The sequence below is a fragment of the Macaca nemestrina genome, chromosome 3 (genome assembly GCF_043159975.1).
Source record: "Macaca nemestrina isolate mMacNem1 chromosome 3, mMacNem.hap1, whole genome shotgun sequence".
NCBI classification, from domain to species: domain Eukaryota; kingdom Metazoa; phylum Chordata; class Mammalia; order Primates; family Cercopithecidae; genus Macaca; species Macaca nemestrina.
In genome coordinates this window covers 136,026,592-136,039,100 of record NC_092127.1, presented here as the reverse complement: position 1 = coordinate 136,039,100, position 12,509 = coordinate 136,026,592, and the positions used below count along the sequence as shown (strand labels likewise).

Below are 12,509 nucleotides of genomic sequence, written 5' to 3'. Positions count from 1 at the left end.
GTATAAACTTATATAGGTATTTATAATGCTAATAAAAGTGTATAAACTTATGTAGATATTGTAATCAAATAAAAAATTGGAATGTAATCCAAGCAATTGCTCCCTCATTTCCCTCCATAACCCATCCCCCCCAGATATTCACTTGAATTAGTGAGAAATATGGAATTGGCTGAAGATTTCATAGGGAATGAGGAGAAAAAACGGTTACATCATAAAATCCACCCCAGGTCACCATCTTTGGCTTGTCCAAACTTTTAAGTCCCTCTGCCCCCAAATCTCACATGATGAAAGAGTCCCTCTCCTTGACTTTCCTCATGTTACACTGGGCCTCTGGAATTTATATACATTCGAATTTCCTGACCTTTTACTTTACATTCCTCAGTTCTTCTCTGTGTGGTTTACTCCAGCTCAGTGTCCGTTTCTAGCTGCAGAATTGGACATGCACATCTGCATATATCTCTATGCCATACAGGTCAAGTTGGACTAAATCATCTGTAAGGATCCTTCCACCTTGAACATTCTGCAATTCCATGTTTTCAATGTGACAGCCTTATCAAATGAGAAAAGGACCTGAGTGGTAGGAAAGAATATATCAAGTTAGGCAATTAGGATTCAAGTTTGAGAGCCTGTTCATTCCTAAGCCTCACAATTACTCCTCAAGTATTATGCTCTAGCTAGTTCAGCTTAATATTTTTAAAGAATAAAAAGTTCATTTAAACTTATTTAAACTATATTAATGAGACTTTCTCATATCTTTTTATCAAGTTTTTCAAATGCAAGAAAAATACAGCTATGTCTGCAATCCATGTTTATTCATTCTTAATAAATTAACAACGAATAGAATCTATAAACATATAAATTGAAATTAATATAATCCTGTCTCATAAGGATAGCCACAGATGGAAATTAAACAGAAATGAATGCACTTTGAGTCTATTCATATTCTATGTTTTAAACATGAAATTCAAGAAACTTGTTACTTAAAAGAAGTTTAAAGTTACAAAATTGAACTTTATAAACCTTCTGTAAAACAACTAACATTGTATAGCTAAAATAGTCTCATGTTGAAATTTTAGTGGATAGAGTTTAGAATGTTTTTATTAAAATGTTTTTATTTTTTCTCCTTGATGTCTTCTATAGCTTTAGACTTTGTGAGAGGTTTTGTAATCTTTTAGTGCCAGTTCTTAGCTAAAACTTTCTCAACCGATAACCCAGCTGAAGCTTGGAATTTAAGCCTTGAAATTCTCATGAATTTTCCAAGTAGCTATGTGTGCGCTGACATCAATAATGAATGACTTGATCCAAAAAAAGTGTAAGTTTTAAGAAATATATCACATAAATAATTGGCAGATGTTCACTTTTTCTCTAGAGAGAAATTCATCTCTAGCCTAATTATAATAAACTACATAATGTAAATGCTATCAAAATAATTGTAAAATATTTTTGGGTATACAAGCATTGAATTGTTCAGTATTTGTTTTTCATTATGTAGATATTGAAAAGAATAAAAATGTTTTGTTAGAATAATACTTTGAAATTTTGGTTTGCTAAAATCATTCACTTAACAATAATATATTGCAACAAAAATTTGCATTTAAATAAAATAAAGAACTAATTTTAGTAACATATGATGTTGACAATGGCACTCTTTTTCCAAAATGCTTCCGATTTACAGTAGTGACGCATCCTGTGTATTTAACAGCAATAAATTAAGTTACTAGATAAAATACAGATAAGTATTACTTTGATTCAATTTTAATTTTTAAATTTATACTGTTTATTTTTTCAGTTATGAATGTATTAGAAACAAATGGCTGTGTTTAAAGCATTTAATGTCTTGAAAGCAAATGGCTGTGTTGATGAGTCCAAAGTTATATCTGCAGTTACATGGAAAATTGACAAAAAATGCACATCAGGAGTGATGACATCTAAAAGCAAATATTGGCCAGCATCAACAAACGTGCTAATTATTTAACAACAGCATTCTTGTTGACAGGGCACAATCCATAAGACAATGTTTCATACTTATTTTAAGGAGCTGATTTCAAGGAGCTCACAATGTAACAAGGGAGACAGGAAAATAAGATAATTATAGTGAAACATTATAAATTATATGCATGTAGAATACAAGGTACTCCTGGGATAATAAAGAAGCAGTGGAGGAGAAGCTCTAAATCCAAGGACAATCTCATGTGTAAATAAGCTGTGTGAGCTCTAACTTCCTTAGCTACCTATACAATCCAACAGACTTCAAATTTCAAATTTGTATTCACTGTCTTTATTTTTGCTTGTGAAGATACCTTTTCCTGGAGAAATGGAATGAGTTAGCAGAGGACTGAAGAAAGTAAGGAGGATATGATGATGTGTAATTTCTAAATGTTTGATAAAAGATCCAAGCAAAGAATTAGATCCCAGCTTCAAAGACAATGAAACTTCCTACAGAACTTTAAGAAAGAAAAGAAACGCAGGTTGGCAGGCAGAAAAAAAAAAAAAAAAAAAGCAGAGTTCGCAATTATCTGGGTTTCCAGGCAAAACTAAGCATGAAAATGATCATTTCTCTCTCCCATTTCACGGCCTTCTGTATACCTCAAACATCTATCTCTTAGGGGTCCCACCTTTCCAACTACTACTCAGCCTCTAAGTTCCATGTGCCTCCTTTCTAACATAAATCTCATACCAAAACTTCCCTTTCTTAACCTGTTGGCAAACTCGGGTAGGTCTTAAAGATTAAAAATCTTACTAAGCTAATTCCACAAAATCTCACAAAACCTCTCATCTCAACCCCATGCTCCTAATCTCATCAACACTCCATTTCCTCCCCCATATCTAACCTTTCTAGAATGGAGGCATTTTATTGTAGAAGGGACTGCCGTCATGCCAGTTAATTCCTAATGGATGGAATTTCAAACGGGTGACAAAGTGGAAAAAGAACCTGAAACAGTGGTTCCACAGTTCTTCGAATCTCACCATGGGAGTCCTATCCCACTAGAACAAAAGGTTAACTGACCCTTGTAAATAACTGTTAGGGTCTGAACTTTGGTGCTTGAACTTTGGAATCTCTGTTTGACTGTTCAGAAAGCTTTTTTCCTTTTCTATTTGGATCATTGAGGTTTTTAGATTAATGTTTGCATACAAAATAAATGCTACAATTTATATCCTACATCCCCCAATATAATAAGTTTCTTGAAAGCACTAACTATGGCTTATCCTCACTATATCTAACACTAGATCCAGATCATGCCTTGGATACAGAAGCCATTCGAAACTTTCATTGACTGTCAATTTAATTTGTCAGATCAAGAGTCAACTGTACCCATATGGTAAATGTCCATGAGCAACTTGATACCATGCATCCTCTACATTTGTCTTTTCTCATTAGAATGCAATCCAGAAATTAGTGTAAAGGGATACCACGAAGGTAAACAGGCTAGCAGAAGCTGCCTTACATCAATCCTGACCAACCAAAGAGGTTAAAAATATTCTAGTCACTAGCCAAAACAGGGTCTATTTAAATAGCCCAAAGATATACCCTATTGGCCCAGCAGCCACACCACATTCATTGCCCAGAATGTTACTCAATACTTACAATGTGCTGTTATGGCTGGCTCTTCTTTGGCCTCCCCACTCAAATCCAAGTCCCAACCCAGTACTAATTCCCATTGATATTATTTTGTATTTGGTTTAGGTGAGTAGATAAAGGGGATGCTAAAGGAGTTTAAATATGAAAATCTTTCCAGTGACTCAACCACTCTGTGAAGCAATGTTTTTTGTTGTAGAGAAACTTGCTCACGGCCACTTACTACATTGGTGCAGTTACTTCTTGATTGGCCAAATTAAACTAACAGTCACAAGTCTGTCCATTCAAGGGTTATTCTTTCTTTCAATCTCACTGTACCTTAAAACTGTTCATAATCGTAGAAAATATCAAATATGAAATGTACCTACAAGCACGGGGAGGAGGATATTGGGGATACTGCTTTACTCACTAGGAAAAATCCAGTGTAGTTAAATATTAACACAGGTACCTTTATTTTTAAACTAAAACATACATTTTATAGTAAAAAAAATAGTCAGTGATGATATTTCATGCTATTTCTACTATTCTTTGTCATCCACATCCTGGGGTATACATAACTAATTTATCCATGCATTAGAAACTGTTCTGTTTGTAGTCATGATCATCTAGGAAAAACCTCTATAACCTGTGAACTCAAGCTTATTTCCTAATGTCATATGGCACAACTCCAAAATCTGGATTAGCCTTGACCTTTCTTCTATAAGGGCCTCATTGCCAAAATTTCTACAACACACCTACTATAGAAAGTTCCTAATTTTCAACTATCTTTAGAACAACTTTCAAACAGGGTCATGAAATAAATTTAGGATGTCATGGCCAGTATTGTTTAGTAAAATAAAATTAATAGAATAGAATTGATCAGGATAAATTGCCTATAGTGGGATTAGTACCATTTTGTGAAAGTTTTGTTATATAGGTGTATATCAGGTCATCATGTAAAATCTGCGTTTTACTCAGGTCACTGTCAAAAAAACTTGGAAATCCATTCCTCCTCATGAAACCCACTTGACATCACTTCGGTATGTCAGTGTGCTCTTAGTCAATTGGCCATTTTCCCTCCATAACCCCCATCTAATTTTTTTCAAAAATGTACCCATTTGGCTTATGATACCATAAGTTTTCATGCCACACCATTTGATAGCTTCAGAGTACCTTTAATAGTTTCTTCTCCTTAACTTAAGTATCCAATATGTCCCTAAACAGTTTTGATCTATCTGTTAGTTAAATTGTTTTGACCCATTTTCACATTTATTCTTATTCACCAGGGCACCGACACCAGTTTGGTTCGGGCTCTCACCAAATCACACCTGAGTTATTACAATAAACTCTGAATTAATGATCATACTTCTACTCCCTATCTACTCTGATGAATACTAAAACTTTCCTCTCTTTACGATGTTTTATTTGTTCCCCATAACATTTTAAATAAATGCCAAGCTTCTTGCTTTGGTATTCAAAATATTCTGTAATCTAGCAGGACAAGGTGGCTCAGACCTATAATCCCAACACTGTGGAAGGCCAAACTGGGAGGACTGCTTGAGCCCAGGAGATTGATACTAGCCTGGACAACAAAGTGAGATCCTGTCTGTACACACACACACACACACACACACACACAAATTAAATTGCTCAGGAGTGGTAGTGCACACCTGTAGTCTCAGCTGCTCAGAAGGCTGAGGTGGGAGATTGCTTGAGCCAGGAGTTCAAGTCTGTGGTGAGCTATAATCATGCCACTGTACTCCAGCCTGGGCAACAAAGCAAGACCCTGTCTCCAAATTAAAAAAAAAAAACAAAAAACAAAAAAAAAGCAACATACTCTGTAATCTGATTCCACTAGTTTATAATGTCCCTGAAAGCAGAAGCTCTGTCTTTCTTTATCACAGCAATATCCCCAGTGGCTAGCAAATGACTGGCATGTGTGTGTTCAATGTCTGTTAAATAGGTGAGGAGACAAATGAACAAATATGTGAAGAAATGACCTCCATAATATTATCTGTTATTCTCTTTCATGAATAAATTTTCCCATTGACTCAGTAATACTCCCTGTAACATATTTTGCAAGCCTACAAGGTGTTAAATGCCATAGTAGATGAGAAGATGTGCAAGGTGCTATTAGGTCATCTTCCTTTTACCCAGGGGGTCATGTTCATTTTCAGACGCAAATCTCTGCTTATTGGACTTTCTCCCACCATGATGATTTCCCCTGCTTTGTATCTATCTAAATCTTCCCGTCTCCAGAGCACACCTCCAGACCTTCTCTTTTCCCAGGCTTACATTCTTCTCACTGTCTTCTGATGATCTCTATTACTTTGTTTTCATTCTCAGTTACATCTCTTGAATTTATTTTTTTAAAATTTATTTATTATTATTATACTTTAAGTTGTAGGGTACATGTGCATAACGTGCAGGTTTGTTACATATGTATACTTGTGCCTTGTTGGTGTGCTGCACCCATCAACTCGTCATTTACATCAGGTATAACTCCCAATGCAATCCCTCCCCCCTCCCCACTCCCCCCTCCCCATGATAGGCCCCGGTGTGTGATGTTCCCCTTCCTGAGTCCAAGTGATCTCATTGTTCAGTTCCCACCTATGAGTGAGAACATGCGGTGTTTGGTTTTCTGTTCTTGTGATAGTTTGCTGAGAATGATGGTTTCCAGCTGCATCCATGTCCCTACAAAGGACATAAACTCATCCTTTTTTATGGCTGCATAGTATTCCATGGTGTATATGTGCCACATTTTCTTAATCCAATCTGTCACTGATGGACATTTGGGTTGGTTCCAAGTCTTTGCTATTGTGAATAGTGCCGCAATAAACATACGTGTGCATGTGTCTTTATAGCAGCATAATTTATAATCCTTTGGGTATATACCCAGTAATGGGATGGCTGGGTCATATGGTACATCTAGTTCTAGATCCTTGAGGAATCGCCATACTGTTTTCCATAATGGTTGAACTAGTTTACAATCCCACCAACAGTGTAAAAGTGTTCCTATTTCTCCACATCCTCTCCAGCACCTGTTGTTTCCTGACTTTTTAATGATCGCCATTCTAACTGATCGCCATTCTAAGAGCCCGCATCTCCAAGACAATCCTAAGTCAAAAGAACAAAGCTGGAGGCATCACGCTACCTGACTTCAAACTATACTACAAGGCTACAGTAACCAAAACAGCATGGTACTGGTACCAAAACAGAGATATAGACCAATGGAACAGAACAGAGTCCTCAGAAATAATACCACACATCTACAGCCATCTGATCTTTGACAAACCTGAGAGAAACAAGAAATGGGGAAAGGATTCCCTATTTAATAAATGGTGCTGGGAAAATTGGCTAGCCGTAAGTAGAAAGCTGAAACTGGATCCTTTCCTTACTCCTTATACGAAAATTAATTCAAGATGGATTAGAGACTTAAATGTTAGACCTAATACCATAAAAATCCTAGAGGAAAACCTAGGTAGTACCATTCAGGACATAGGCATGGGCAAAGACTTCATGTCTAAAACACCAAAAGCAACAGCAGCAAAAGCCAAAATTGACAAATGGGATCTAATTAAACTAAAGAGCTTCTGCACAGCAAAAGAAACTACCATCAGAGTGAACAGGCAACCTACAGAATGGGAGAAAATTTTTGCAATCTACTCATCTGACAAAGGGCTAATATCCAGAACCTACAAAGAACTCAAACAAATTTACAAGAAAAAAACAAACAACCCCATCAAAAAGTGGGCAAAGGATATGAACAGACATTTCTCCAAAGAAGACATTCATACAGCCAACAGACACATGAAAAAATGCTCATCATCACTGGCCATCAGAGAAATGCAAATCAAAACCACAATGAGATAACATCTCTTGAATTTATAAGATTTTATTAAATTGTAATCATTTTATAAGAGTAAACATTTGCCCTGTTCACTGTATTCTTCACAAAATCTCGGTTCAGTACTAGACAGTAGATAGTAATTAAACCTATGAATTAAATTCAGTGAGTAAAAACTTTCCAAGTGATTGTATTATGAAAAAACAAAGAAAGATTGCTATATCCCCGTCTCTAGCAAATTTAAGATTCACATAAGTAATCACATACATTCCTAGCATGTAGCAAGTGCTCTATAAATATTTGTTGATTGAATGAATGAATGAATAAATAAATAAATGAACAAATAAGCCATTTCCAGTCTGATGTCCATCTACTCCTTGATATCCATGAAAGTATAATAAAAGTCCATGAGTTTATTGCCAATAGTAATTGAAAATAACAATAATAGAAATTTTGCATTTATTCATTATAAAGCTGCAAACACTAAAATCTCAAGTGTATTTATTTTGGATTAGAACTATATTAACTCTACTGAACCACTGAGTGTGTGAAGGGAAAGAGGACAGCAGGGGACGCTCTGTTTGTTTAGCAAGCACTTATAAAATGCCTTCAAACATGCCAGTCCCTGTTCTCAGCAGTGCTTTACCAGCAGTAGCATATTTGCTCTTCTGGAAATCTTACTAGAATAGCATTGTCATTACTGCATTTTACAACTGAGGAAACTGAGGTTAACATAAAGTAGCTAAGATTAAGTAAGTTGCCCAAGGTCAATAGCTAGTGAACAAAACAGCAAAGAGACGTTCAAGATACATATATGCTATGAAGCCTTTCAAAAAATTAGGACAACTATTCTCTGACAGTCCCTCAAAACTATTATTATGTTGACAAAGCTACATTCATTGTTATTGGCAATAGAAAATTTGGGGGAGGAGGGAGACTGAATTGCGACCTGAGATGAGGGTGTACCCTTTTCGTCTTGTGCTTTATTATTTGTTTATCTTAAATAGGCTTTCTAAGTGTCATAAAGGCCTTGCTTTGTACCTTTCCTGTAACCCACAGCAGCAAAACAAATCATTAGTCCATGGGGCAGTACATGCCGAAGAAGAAAACAGACACTGGCAACCATGTTGGGAATGAGAAACATCCATGACTATTTCTAATTTCAGAGTCTCACAATAAATACAAGATGAAATCTACTGTTTCATATTGCTTTATTCTATCATTTCTTTTTTCTTGAGACTGAGTCTTTCTCTTATCACCCAGTCTGGAGTGCAATGGCGCAATCTCAGCTCCCTGCAACCTCTGCCTCCTGGGTTCAAGCGATTCTCCTGCCTCAGCCTCCTGAGCAGCTGGGATTACGGGCCCTGCTAATTTTTGTGTTTTTAGTAGAGATGGGGGTTTCCCCATGTTGGCCAGGCTGGTCTTGAACTCCTGACCTCAGGTGGTTCGCACTCCTCAGCCTCCCAAAGTATTGGGATTACAGGTATGAGCCACCACACCTGGCCTATTCTACAATCTTTTAAATAGCCACACAAAGCATTATTTTATATTTTAACTGATACTCTTTTTACTTATTACTTTGTCACTGCTAGAAAACATGTAAAAAGAATACTCTTGAAAACTCGTAAAGTCTTTTTAACCTACACCAACTTCTGATCTTCCGGGAAGATTAGGTTTGAATTTGTTTTTGGTTTAGCTGTACTGATGATTACATTTGTGGAATTTGTTTAAAGACAGATGGTTGCTCAGATGCAAAACTGCTGGATTAAGCAGAAGCAGAGTGAAGTGGAATGATAAATACAAATGCAAGTCATGTGAAGGCAGCAATCAGAATAAAACAAGGTATTCATGAGAATGAGAGTCCTTCCAGTAATAACTACTTAGAGATTTTCTGGGTGAGATATACAGTCACTTCATAGAACTACTGCTGCACATTTTTGTTTATTTCTTATTTATTCACTGAGCACACTCAAATGAATATCTAGTGTCTGTTCTACTTCCCACATATTTCTAGTGTCCGAGCTAGGTACCACATGAAATATTACTGTGCATTGATTAAGAGCAATAGTTTGGAATTAGACTTCTCAAGTTTGAATACCAGCTCCACTTCTTACTAGTTGTGTGGGCAAGGTACTTCAACACACTGTGCCTTGATTTTCTCTCTTGAGAATAAATAATAATCTTAATTTATGGGGTAGCTGTAAGAATTAAATTAGTTAATGCTTATCAAGTATAAACATTGCCTTCCTTGTATTGACACTCAACGAATTTTAACTAGTGTTATCATTAATGCCGTAAGAAAAACAGGGGAGACCAGCATAGGGTCTTACTTCAAAAGTGTTCAAGTGAAATTGCAATTATAAATATGCATGCGAGGGCACTTAACTAATAAGGCAAAGGTATTTGGCTAGCCATGAACTAACATAGAGACTCTACGGTTGTTCACACAGGAAGGAAGAAAGTTCTATGGGTTCAAGTGGTTAGAGATGTGACTTAACTAGGTCTCAAAAAATGGGTACAACTTGGACATTTTGCTATCCTCATTATTCAAAACAATCCAGTATTAAGAGAATAGAAAAGAATCTTAGGCCTGGAAAAGTCCTTAGAGATCATTGGTTTCATTCCCTTTGTTTTACAGATTAAAATATAAAGGCCAGTTAACCAAACCATCAGCAAATTTTTTTGATTACTTACCATGTGCCAGTCTCTATTCTAAGTGCTGGGGATTCAACATTGAATAGACTGTACATATTCTTTGACCGGAAGGAGTTTACATTCCAGTGCAGAAGACAGCAAATTAACAAGTAAATAAATAAACCTTCCATGTACTGATAAGTTGAAGATGATAATAAAATCAGGTACTGAGAGTGAGTATGATAGTGAAGGGCTACAGCTTTCCTGAAGGTGTCAGAGAAGGGCTGTCTGAGGAAGTAACACTCTCATTGAGATCTGAATGATGGTAATAGCAAGCAAAGTGGTCAGCAGTGGCCTGACTATTCTGGAAATGTTTTCGTTGTGAATATATTTTGTGAGCAGCACTGTCAGTAATCACTGAAAAATTAGGTGTGAGGTGTAAGAAAGAAAAAAGATTCAATAATGACTTAGGTTTGACCTAAACAACTGAGAAAATGCTGTCACCATTTACAGAAACAGAAAAGGCTGGGGAATGGGGGGTACATGGAAAGGGGGAAATGGGAGGATATACACTAGGCTTAAGGAAGGTAGTTACTAGTTCTGTTTGGCCTTGTTAAGTTTGAAATACTTGTTAGACATCCTGGTAGAAATGTGATGTTGCACAATATATGAATCTAGAATTCATGGGAGGACTTCCGGCAACAGATAAAAATTTGAAAATAATAGTACATAGATAGTGTTCAAAGAGATCATCTGATCACCCAGGAGGAAAATGTAGACAGGAAAAAGATGAAAGTTGAGGGCGGAAACTTCCATACTACATTTAGGGGTCTGAGGGTGGAGGAGGGGCCAGAGGAAGCCAGTGAAATGGAGAAGGTGAAAAGTAAGAGGAAAATCAAGAGCATCTGTGATGTACAAGTCTAGAAAAGTAGACTCAGACACTTATGCAATGTAATGTTGCTTGTTAGTAGCAGAGTTAGGACTGTTATTATCATTCTACAACTAACTTATAAGCACTTTAAAGACAGTAGAGGCTAAAATTCCCAGTTATTTTATTTCTTTGTCACCAACAGTACTTAAGAGAGTTAAATATATGGTGAAACATATGGGGCAAACTCACTACATTATTATTAATTGCTTATATATATATGAAACAAAATAAAAGCTAAGTTTACCTTGATAGGAAAACTTAATTTGAATTTGTTTTCAGTTTCCAGGCTTCCATTTTTACTTATTTGCAGTCCTACTGAGTGTCAAATTAGTATTTTTTTCTAATATCACTTGGTTATCCCCATGAACCATTTTTGGATAATCACATCACACTCTGATTTAGAGACATAATACCTATCTTGGTGATATATATATTGGTGCTTATGTATCTTGACACTAAGATTTAAATAATCTGCACAGAGAACAAGATAGATTTCCAGTTGTGTTTGATTTGGACAAAGAGTTAACTCAATGTAAAATCCTAAGATTTTACATTGTTTTAAAAATAGTTTTACTGGCTAGGCATATGCAGACACTCCTCACATCTTATACAAAAATTAACTCAAGATGGATTAAAGACTTAAACATAAGACCTAAAACCATAAAATTCCTAGAAGAAAGCCTAGGCAATACCATTCATGACATAGGCATGGGCAAAGACTTCCTGTTTAAAACACCAAAAGCAATGACAACAGAAGAGAAGCCAAAATTGACAAATGGGATCTAATTAAACTAAAGAGCTTCTGCACAGCAAAACAAACTATCATCAGAATGAACAGGCAACCTACAGAATGGGTGGGGGAAATTTTTGCAACCTATCTATCTGATGAAGGGCAATATCCAGAATCTACAAAGAACTTAAACAAATTTATAAGAAAAAATAAACAACCCCATCAAAAAGTGGGAAAGAATATGAACAGACAGTTCTTAAAAGAAGATATTATGTAGCCAGCAAACATATTGAAAAGCTCATCATCAGTGGTCATCAGAGAAATGCAAATCAAAACCACAATGAGATACCATCTCATGTCAGTTAGAATGGCCATCATTAAAAAGTCAGGAAACTGACTTTTTAACTGACTCTCCAGATGCTGGAGAGGATGTGGAGAAATAGGAATGCTTTTACACTGTTGGTGGGAGTGTAAATTAGTTCACCATTTTGGAAGACAGTATGGAGATTCCTCAAGGATCTCGAACTAGAAATACCATTTGACCCAGCAATCTCATTACTGGGTATATACCCAAAGGATTATAAATCATTCTACTACAAAGACACATGCACATGTATGTTTATTGTGGCACTATTCACTATAGCAAAGGCTTGGAGTCAACCCAAATGTCCATCAATAATAGACTGGATAAGGAAAATGTGGCATATATAGACCATGAAATACTATACAGCCATAAAAAAGGATGACTTCATGTCCTTTGCAGGGACATGGATGAAGCTGGAAACCATCATTGTCAGCAAACTACCACAAG

At 36.1% G+C, this 12,509-nt stretch overlaps 1 protein-coding gene across 1 annotated transcript in view; it reads right to left on the bottom strand.

The window, feature by feature from the left end:
* The window catches only part of LOC105477309 (uncharacterized), a 58,202-nt gene that overhangs the window by 3,410 nt on the left and 42,283 nt on the right, over window positions 1-12,509 (bottom strand). Inside the window, exon 6 of the mRNA XM_071093501.1 lies at window positions 362-570. The gene's annotated coding sequence lies outside the window, so the exon portion shown is untranslated. The remainder of the gene's footprint in view (window positions 1-361; window positions 571-12,509) is intronic.